Source organism: Melopsittacus undulatus, chromosome 9 (genome assembly GCF_012275295.1).
Source record: "Melopsittacus undulatus isolate bMelUnd1 chromosome 9, bMelUnd1.mat.Z, whole genome shotgun sequence".
In the NCBI taxonomy this organism is placed as follows: Eukaryota; Metazoa; Chordata; class Aves; order Psittaciformes; family Psittaculidae; genus Melopsittacus; species Melopsittacus undulatus.
Genome location: NC_047535.1, coordinates 20186614 through 20197347, shown reverse-complemented (window position 1 = coordinate 20197347; position 10734 = coordinate 20186614). Strand labels below are relative to the sequence as shown.

The 10734-nt window shown below is 41.2% G+C and overlaps 1 long non-coding RNA gene across 1 annotated transcript; it reads right to left on the bottom strand.

Annotated features, from left to right (window-relative positions):
- Positions 1–403: 403 nt before the first annotated feature.
- On the bottom strand, positions 404–9212 carry LOC115945998 (uncharacterized). The gene is made up of 3 exons (XR_004080161.2): positions 9115–9212; positions 8247–8358; positions 404–835 (listed from the first exon to the last, which is right to left on the bottom strand). It is a non-coding gene; the product is annotated as an uncharacterized lncRNA (long non-coding RNA).
- Between the last annotated feature and the right edge of the window lie 1522 nt (positions 9213–10734).

The following is a 10734-nucleotide window of genomic DNA, read 5'->3' as shown; positions in this document are numbered from 1 at the left end:
TGTGGTATAAAGCCACCACACTTGGGAGAATATTACAGCCAAAGGATAAGGACAATGGGAAATAGACTAAAAGATACAGTCTGCAAGGAAATGAATTTAAAATGTGTTAAAAGAGAAAGTCTGCAAAGAATCAATTGTAATGTAATTGTTCCCAGTAGTAATCACTTTGGAAAGAATGTTAAAATAGAAACAAATACCACAAGAACTAATAAATTCCTACAAGCTGTTACTGAAACTGAGAGAATAAAACAATACAATTAAAATATCAGTAGTTTGTAAAAATTTAGTTTTAGGGGTTATAACCGTTTTGCGTTTGGTTTTTAATTTGTCAGTATATGCACATAAGTGGGTCTAGTTGAAGAGGATTCATCATAATCCTTTAGGATACCTATAACCACAACAGTAAGAATAGCTTGAGAAATTTGTTTCCTGCACGCTTGCCAACCTTTGTGTTACCACCATTAACTTCAGCCTCTGAGTATGTGTCTTTAGCCCCATTCATCTTTATTTAGCAGCTAGATTTAAGTATTTTAATGCCATCAACCCAAACTGATTCAAAAATACCTAAAAACCACCCAAACCACATGCCGCAACCTTACAATTTCCAGGTTACACAGCTCATTATGTCATGCAGATATCTGAGTGGCATTAAGGCAGTGCTTCCGGCGTTCCACCACTTGCTTTGTTTCACGCTGATCTGAGAGGCAGGAAGACTTTGGTGGTGGGAGCCACAGAGGAGGTTTTGTTCTCTCTTCATCTCCAATTCCTCCACAGAGCTTCTCACCAGCATAATTTTGAACAGCCTTTAAGCCTCTCAGTTACATTTGGGACTTGCCTTAGGATCAAAGAGAGGAAAATAAATTAATCTCATATTTTTGTTTTGAGTCCCCAAGCACAGACTGTCATATGAAGGTCTGGCAAGATAGGAAAAATCACAGTAGAAACAGCAGGATTTTAGTTTTCTTTCTCTGAAATACACAAATCATGGTCCTGGAGCTAAATATTTTGAAGAGAGTAAATAAACATAATGTAAACCAACAAGTGTTAGACACTGGTGTTTGCTAACTTACAGGGATTTATCTTTTCATATAGTTCCTACCAAAACCCTCTATTGCTTAATTTCACTACTAATTGGCCTTTAAAAGTAAAAACTATATAGCTATTGTCATGTTCTTACTTTCTACATCCACTTTTTGAAATTAGGAAAACAACATCTGTTGATCCATCCCCTCCATGTGTGCTCTCAAATTGCTTTATATTCCAATTAGTGCTTTCTCATTGAAGACACAGCCAAGACTAAGCTGAGAGGGAATTATGAGAACAATGGAAAGTTTATCTTCCTCACCAGAAGTAATTTCCTGGATTCAACACTTTGTTACTAAACCTTGTTTACATACAGGAGATTCCTTTAGTTGAAAGCAACCTGGCCCCTGTCCTGTGCTGCTGCTGCTCAAGTTCCCTGGGTCACATGGGATGACTTGTGCCTTCTTCACTGTTCTGGCAGCAGCAACAGGAGCTTAGCACCTCTCAGGATGGAATCTCCTGTCACCCTTCCAGAGACTGAGGTCTAACAGTCAGGCTTACTTGCCAACAGAAATTAAGCTCATCCTACATTTCCAGAATTTTCTTTGGAAACAGGAACTTGTCTGATCTCCTCTCTGTTTGGAGCAACTCCTAAAATGAGTTGCTGGTGAGGGACTATTCATTAGAGCCTGTAGTGACGGGACAAGGGGTAATGGGTTGAAACTTAAACAGCAGAGGTTTAGATTGGATATAAGGAAGAAATTCTTTACTGTGAGGGTGGTGAGGCACTGGAATGGGTTGCCCAGGGAGGTTGTGAATGCTCCATCCCTGGCAGTGTTCAAGGCCAGGTTGGATGAAGCCTTGGGTGATATGGTTTAATGTGAGGTGTCCCTGCCCATGTCAGGGGGGTTGGAACTAGATGATCTTAAGGTAATTTCCAACCCTAACTATTCTATGATTCTATGTTTCATAAGCCTTGTATACTTCTTTAGTAACTGATCTGTGATGTGTTATTAGATGCCAGTTCCAAAAGAGAACAGTGCTGCCTCATCTGAAGTGGTGGCTGGTGGTAATGAATATAGAATTATGAAAATAGACACATAAAGGTTCTGCTTTACAAGAAGAATAACCACCTGTTTTCTATAAAGGCCAATCTAAGAAGATACCTACTCAGTAAGATCACAACTGTTAAGTTTCATTGCATCAACACCTGACTAATCAGACAATAGTGCACTAAAAAGTAAACTATGTACTTGCGAAGAGATCACTAATTTCTGAAAGAGAGAGAAAAATTATTCTCTTTTACATATAAGATCTTTTCTGTGGCTGTAATGTTCATTCCAGACTGGAAGCAGTTTTGGTTGGGTTTTTTTTCAGTATTTTTTCAAGGGGATTGTGCAGGTTCACTGATGAATGCTAACATTACACAATATTTACCCAGGACTAAGATTGATGGAAACATTAATCAGAAAATATATAGGTTTACAGATTAAAATGGAAGGTTTTATAGCAACTGCAAGCCCTGGCATTCCCTGAACAGCAGCTAGAGATGTATGTTTGCCAAGAGAAACAGCAAGATGTGGCCAACAGTAGGAGGTTTTGAGAAAATAAAAGCACAAGAACTGTTTCCAGTCTAGGTCATCTCTCACCTCTCAGCACTCTCAGTTTACTTTTGAGCAGGTGTATCCAGAAGCTGTACCCCAATTACTCATTGCAGTGATCCAACAGGAATTCAAGCACCCCTTTTATATTATTTCTGTTAATTTCATTGGAAAGAGAGCACATAACACTTGGAAAGATGTTTGGACTTTTGCAATGCTGTTTTGCTATTGCCAGTGGTTTGATCTAGCATGCAATAATTTCCAATGCAGTTCTGTGCAACTAATTGCACTGAATTAATTGCTGGTGTAACTCTATCTGGTAGGAGTTCGCAAAGTTCAACTTCTGATGCCTCCGCCAGCCCTGTTTACTTTCCCTCTTCTATGACAGCAGCTGGGTCCATAGTTTAGCACTGTACCAACAAGTTGGCGGCACATCTCAGCCAGCTCCTCCCAGCTCAGGCAGCTCTCATTTAAGGCAGGACTCAACATCCGGAGCCTTTGCCCACACATACTTCCACTGTTACTGGCTGCTCATATGGAGTTTGTACCACAACCGCCTTTTGCCCAGTTTTCCTACATGGCTGTCTGCAGACTTGCCATCCTGTTTGGCTTCTCAGGTAGGCCTTCAGACTTCTCAGTTTCAGGCAGTGCTCATCCTCTGTCACATTAGTACCCATTTCACAGAAGAGTCTGGCGTGCCTTTTTATACAATTCATACAGTCCACCACTTCCACAGGTGAAGCAGAGCCAGCACCCTTCTAAAGGGCCATCTTGTAAATCTCACCCTGCAAGTATAGCTGTTGCACCTCAGAGAACTGACAGAGCGAGCACGTTCACAACACGTTAGAGAATTACTACAGCCACGCTGCCATGTGTATTGAAATTACACACAGCTTTCCACAGGCACTGTAAATGAAAAGGATAATTCATTTATGTAGAGAAGCGATTACTTTGCTGGAACAAGTTGTCCTGCCTATAGTTCCACCCAGGCCAAATTAATACCGCAGCTCCTACTACACTTATGAGAGAGTAGGGCAGGAAAGTAGCACGTTAAATACAGGGCAATGTTTAATGTAACCACATGCATGGTTTACAAGAGAAGTTGCATATCATTTACTAAAGCAGTGAGTTGGGGTTTATTAGGTAAATGCCAGAGCTATTGCAAAACTGCAATGGCCTCGTTCTAAACATTTTAATTGCGTGGTTGTTAGCCAAAGCCCTTCTAATATATTGATGGCCATTTAGTGGCATATACTACATATTAATAGTAAAGACAATGGAAATAGCACTGAACAGAATGGGTTGCACATAGTCATCAGGACTGATTTTTCAGTACAGAAATATGAAAAATACCCAGATTCAGGTTTCATTGGTGCCCAACTTTTGCTCTTTTTTTAGCTTCTTTAGGTTAAAAAGTATTAGCTAAAATTTCATTCACCTGCTGTCCTGTAATTGTATAGTCCATAGTGAAGAATGCCGTGGCTTACCTCACTTGTTGGCAAGGTCACTAATAGCTGTCCTGGGCCCAGCTCCACTCTCTTCATACACCAAAATTCCCAGATAAAGACCCAGCCTACATATCTCACCCCAAGCTTAGTGTTTGTAAGCTTTACTGTACCTAAACCACAACAATTTATCTTTTCAGGACCCTGACATTCTCTGAAAGTGAGAGCATAGTGGCAACTAGAGCAAAAAAAAAAAAAAAAGAAAGATCATTAAAAGTTGAGCACTGAATGGTCTGATTGTACTTCACTGTAAAAATTATAAATGAAAAAATATCCATGCCTGGCAAATGCCATCAGTGGTGAAATCCTTGGCCCATATACAAAGGTCAACTTCCCTTCATACAGAGGGAGGTAGGATTTCAACTCAGGCCATATTGGGTAGTGCTTTCTTTGCTACTTTCACACCAGATCAATTATAATTGTAATCCTATGGTTGATTTATTCTTGTGTTGTATAACATTTGAAGGGGAAGGGAAGCTGACATTTGTTCAAGGGTCTCAAACAAAGGTAATAAAGTACAGTATGTACACTAAAAAATAGAAATTGCAGTAAGTTGTGAAATTGCTTATCTTTGAATGTCAATTAAAACTTGAAAGTTAGGGAGATCACTGTACGTATTTATAGCAAAGTCAATGTTTACTTAATTAGGCTAGGTATTTTTTTTTAAACTAGTGATACAGTTAGAACATTGTAGCTGTATCTGCACTTATATTGCTTTTGTCTCCTGGATTTCTTGGTTAATTTCCTTTCCTTTTAAGTCGTTTAACTGAGTTATTTTCTTTGCACAAAACATAAGCAGCTTCACTGCCTGGAAAACACAGAGCCCGATTGTTCTCCTGGTTACACCAGTGCAAATCAGCAGTGATCCCACCATTCTATAGAATTACATCAATGTAAAGCTGACGTCGTAGAGATAGCTATCAAAGCCCTTGTTTCAATGTTAATTATTTTTGCTTAAAAAAAATTAAAAGATGAGTACAGAACACATTTGTTCTCTTTCTCAGCTGAAATGTCAAAGAAGCGGTACAGTTTTGGCATCCAATCTGTGTGGGATTTGCACACACAGATCACATTTCAAAAACAGGGCCCTAGTCACAACCCATCATGCTAGGAGGCCATTTCCTTGATACAATTTAAAGGAACAGGAGGGTTTTGCCCCTGTTTATTTGCTGCCATTGAGATGACTTTTTCCATCATCCAGAGCCAGTAACAAACTGTCATCAGCTGTCAGCAATAAAGTTCCAGCAAGAAATACATGGACCATTTAAGGCCATCCCTCACCTTTGCTTCACCAAGAAAATCACTTCGCACATTTAATGCTTTCAGATTTTTCCTTGGCAAATGAAACATCCATCATACCAAGACTTGCAATCCTTTTTTGTTTGTTTGTTGTTTTTTTTTTCCTTTTTCCTCCCTTCTTTAAATAAATAGATAAATTGCTTGTGAAAGGGACTGAGTGGGGAGCAGGGAAGAGGATACATTCCCAGAGCTCCTCTGCTCTGAACTGCCTTAGGAGGCAGCATCCTTAGGGTTACTCGTATGGCAGATACCTTCCTGCCATAAACTGTGTGAAGTCATTTTCTCTGCTTCCTCCATGGCTCTGGTCACTGTAGCACTGATTCTTCATCACTGCTTTGTTATCAGCCTTCTGCATTCACCTCCTTTATGTCTGGAAAACTGGAAGCCAGCTCCTCATTGCAATGGAAACTCGCCCTGGTGAGAGCCATCCGTTGCCAAAGCACAGTCAGTCACGCACAACAGAGGTGAGCCAAGCTTGCATGGACACAGTGGCAGCTCAGCACTGAAGCTGCTGCCAGAGCACCTGTGAACCCTACCACCACCATCCCCACTCATGTTATGCCACGTACTCACTGGCTGCTACCTGGCTGCTCCTGTTCCCATTTCCCTCTGCAGGTTTCAAGCACTGTTCCTTGTTTGCACTGCCAGAACTTCCCCTTCTGATAACAGTCTCCTCCAGCTGAGCAATGAGCTTTACCTGGCAGCATTTCCAGGTGGTTGTATAACATTGGATCAACAATACTTTTACAGCATTAGCAGGGATTAAACCCGCGCTCCTTACACAAGCCAGAGCCACACGTTTTAATTGACATAACCTGCCCCTCCCTCAAACAACTTTCATCAGAAAGTTCATATGCAGTGATCTAGAAATTACATCCAAATTGAGGTGTTGGCCTTTTTTGCATCATTACTCAAACACCAAAAGCATCATAGGTGCTTTTTTGTGTATGTATTATCTAGCAAAGCTGTACCCTGAATTTTTTTTCTAAAATAAAGCACTTGAGCTGCCACAGCATGCGCAGAACCTACACTTTAGGTTGAAGAGAAAACCCAAAGATTCCCTCATGCTTCTCTGGGATGAGTGAATATATATTTTCAGTAGTTACAAAGAGCAAAATGGGCATCGCATCAGAAACAAGGGGAAAACACAATAAGTCATAGATCATAGAACAGCAGAATGATTTGGGTTGGAAAGGACATTAAAGCTCATCCAGTTCCAGTCACCTGCCACAGGCAGGGGCACCTTCCACTAGACCAGATTGCTCCAAGCCCCGTCCAACCTGTCCTTGAACACTGCCAGGAACGGACCATCCACAGATTCCCTGGGCCACTACCTCACTGCCCTCAGTAAATAATTTCTTCCCAATATCTAGCCTAAATCTATCTCTTTCAGTTTAAAGCCATTACCACTTGACCCTCAAAACCAAGGTCCTCACTGGCCCCCACATTCTGTTCTTATCCGCAGTTGCTAGGAACTGCCAAGGGCAGCACTGACCTCCCAGCTGCGGAGCTGGAGAATCTTGAGTATGCAGGTGTGCATTTCTTCTCTCTTTCAATGGAAGTTAAATAGCATTGCCTCCTCCTAAAGTATTTGTGTGAAACTCCCAGGCCATGTACCGTGTCAGCCATCATAAAATCAAACTTATCTGAACTAAAGAAAAATCATGGGGGGAGTAGAAACTGAACACCTGCCTAGCACACATAGAAACTGTAGCTCTAGAAGGGTACATGAGGATGATGGACATGTAGTTTGATTATAAACTTCCCCCACCAATAGCCAGAGCAGATGATGGGGACTCATATCCCAACTGACACCTTCCCCTTTGCCACAGGGCAGTCCTGGGGGGGTGACAAACAGTGTCGTCAGCACATTAAGGTTTCATGCCAGAGGTTTTCAAGGAGACTGAACCCCCAGAGGAGACTGCCAGAAGTGGAACACTGGCTGCTTTATGCAGAGGAGTGAGAAAGGCAGTATTTACCTACTGAAATAGTTGGAGTTTAATTATTTGTTTTTCATGGCACTTAGAGGCTCTGTTGAATAATGACAACCCATTGTGTGCCACTTGCAGCAGGCACAGAGGAGGAAACGTTTCCATAGAGGTTGTATCCTGGAAAGGCAGGGCAGAAACCCATACAGAGAGGGGAATTGCAATGTTCATACTTTAAAAAAAATAATACTAATTAAAAAAAAACCCACTCACTATTCACTATTTGTCATGTAGTCAAGAAATTTATTAAGACTCATTTTCATCCTGCTCATACTGCAAACAAAATACACAGTAAACTTTAAAAATAAAAGAGTAGCTGTGATTCTTGATGTTTGCAATATGGTAGTGTAAGTATCATTTGTCATTGAAAGAAGACAAAAATAAGAAAACCCATTAAAGTCAGTCAGAAAACAGAGTGCAGAAATATAGGCAGGAAATGAGGATTCACAGTAACCACTTGTGAGGAGCTTCACAGTTTTAGTCAATTGGTTATTTTAATCTGGGAAGACAGTTTGCAGCTACACTCTTTCACTCACTTTTGGTAAAGGAGCAGTCATTACAGTACACTCGTATTTCAATGCATGAAAATACAGAGTATTAAACATGTCTAAAATGCCAGTGAACCTTAGGGAAAATGTGTGTTGCTTGGGATACTCTGTCCTCAACAGTATTTTTAACATGGATAAATGCAGAATCACAATTAGAGGGTTATTTTAAATTATAATCTGGATTTTCAAAAAACAAAGAAAACAACTAAACATACACCCCACTCCCAAACTCCACCAAGCAACCCCCCCCCCAAAACAGAACCAAAACAACCCTGTCCCAACCTTTCCCATGCTGGCTGCACTCACAAGCCTCTCCTTGGCAGCAGTTCCATTGACTTAACTCCAGCTGCCTCTGAGATCGGTTTCAGGCTCTTTTCAATCCAATCAGGAAAATCTGAAATACAAGTGTTACAGTATAGTTTGCTAACTTATAAAAGACTAGAAAAACTGAAAAATTAATAGCAAAGGCTATAAAAAGAATGAAGAATAAAAAATACATTACTGGAGAAACAGCCCTTTTCCCTTTGCTGCTCTGAATTCAAACACATGCACATTTTTGCATTAAAATCCATTAAACCCACTGCCTTTTCCATCTTTTCAGATTTGGATTTGTCATCAGGTGTTTGCAGATTACTTGAAGCACAGGCCTTCTAAACAGCCTCTTTTGGTTTATATATATTAACTGCTTCTGCTGTCAGCCAGAGGGAGATGTATCACCAGTAGAATAATATATAAAGCCAAGTGCTGTCTTGCCAGGGAGTGTAGAATAAAATTCTGATTTTTATAGCACCTTTTCTCTAAGGCCCACAAGGCACTTTACAAGTAAGACTGAATTAAGCTTGTCAGCACTCTGTATGGGAAGTAAATATTTCTTTCTCTATGTTGGAAAAGGGAAACTGAGGCATTAAGTCCTGAACAAAGCATTTAGCTGCATGCTTTCAAGCTCTTTAAACTTCTCACATTATTTAATTAAGCACATACTCAAGTGTTTTGCTGGAATAGTGCCTAAGAAAGATGCTGTAGCCACACTGCCAATTTAGGCTGCAGCTGGGAAAACACCACAGATTCCCCATCACTCACACTTTAACAACAAAGACTGTTTTCTGTATGCTGTTTTACCTAAAAATAAGGTCACATCCTCAAGTCTCACCTGTGTGATGTGTTATCACCTGAGCCTGGATGAGTTGTGGAAGGTAATGTGCCAGCAGGAAACCTGGTTTGCAGGGCTATGTAGGACACCAAAACCTTTGCAACTGCTGCTTTGTCAGCGTGCTGCAATGGGGAAGTGTGGTTTGCTGTTGGACAGTTTGGTGTTCAGAGTGCCAGGCTGCACTGTTTTGATTAAGCACATTGATATGAGATGCTTCAACACGTCAGCATACAGTGGTATTTCTGGTCGGTGAACATTTTTGATGATTCAGGTTTCTGTCTCTGGTTAAAACCCCATGCAGCAGGATGCTGAAAACAGCTCAGCTCTGTTTAGATCTAATCACAGCCCTGCCCCAACATCCTACCACAGCTCAGAGGCAGCTATCATGTCTCAAACCTGCTCTTTGGTGTTTTTCTTCAATCCTGGTTTTCCCAGGTCTGCTTAGCTTACCTCTCATCACATCAATGTGCCTTTCCATCTCCAATTTGGCTGTTGATGGTTCAAATGGGATCTTGGGGTTTAGTTAGGGCTGGTCCTCTGAGCTGGAGGGCTTGTGGCAGCTGCTCCGCACCTAACCAAACAGCACTTCCAGGCTGAAATCCTTACAAAACTGGCAGTAAACTTAGATCCAAGTGTCCTATTTGCTCCCTCTTTCCTAAGGGTAGGCTTCCAGCATAACATTGCTTTCCTAGAAATACCTAGAAACATCTGCCCAAGCTGGGGCTTTATTCTGCTGGCACACATGGGGCTGTCTCAGCCCCAAAGCATCGCCTGTCGGTGATGCACCTCATGAAGTATCTGCACTCCCCCAGTAGTGCCTGCCTGGATCAGAGACAGTATTTTCCTTGCAGGGCACGGTGAGGCTACAACAAAAAATGTGAAAGAAACATCCGGGTTCCCAAATGAATGCTAAGCTAGGGAAAAGGGACTGAATGCTAATGTGATGTCAGCAGAGGATTACATGTGCACATGCTCCTGAACATGAGATAAGCCTCATGTTCAGGAGCATGATGATGAGGGAGCCTATCCCTAGATGAAAGCTGAGGGTCCCCTCAACATTTCAGATGCTGTCATTCTGTTTTTCATCACACCGATGACCATAGTAACAGCCAAACAAACTTCTCTGTCCCTTACTGTGTGTGAGTTCTTGCAATTTAGTGTTTGTCAAGTGAGGTGCAATGTAGAAGAAATAAAGTGAAGCTTAGGAGAGGAGCAACTTGGAGCACTTCTAATGTCTGGTGCAAAGAAAAAGCAGGGCTGTATAACCCTTCACGGATTTTAAATCTTTTTTTAATACATATCCTCACAATGATGACCCCACATGAGCAAGCCTGACAACAAAGCAACCCTTTTAAATTAATATATACATAATATGTCATTACTAACATTGTATATACTCTAATTAAAATGATAAGGAACATATAATTTGTCAGTTGTGAATGTCACTTTTCATGAGCTAATTGCCACAGGTAGACCTCCTTTAGAAGTGAGTGAAGCTGAAAGAGCCACCAGTACCCAGCTGATAGAAAGCCCACTGAAGCTAGTTGGAATTGAGCCTGATTAGCGACAGTCAACGTTGCCACTAATTTCCCCCTCCAGAGGTACAGGCAAACCTCTGCC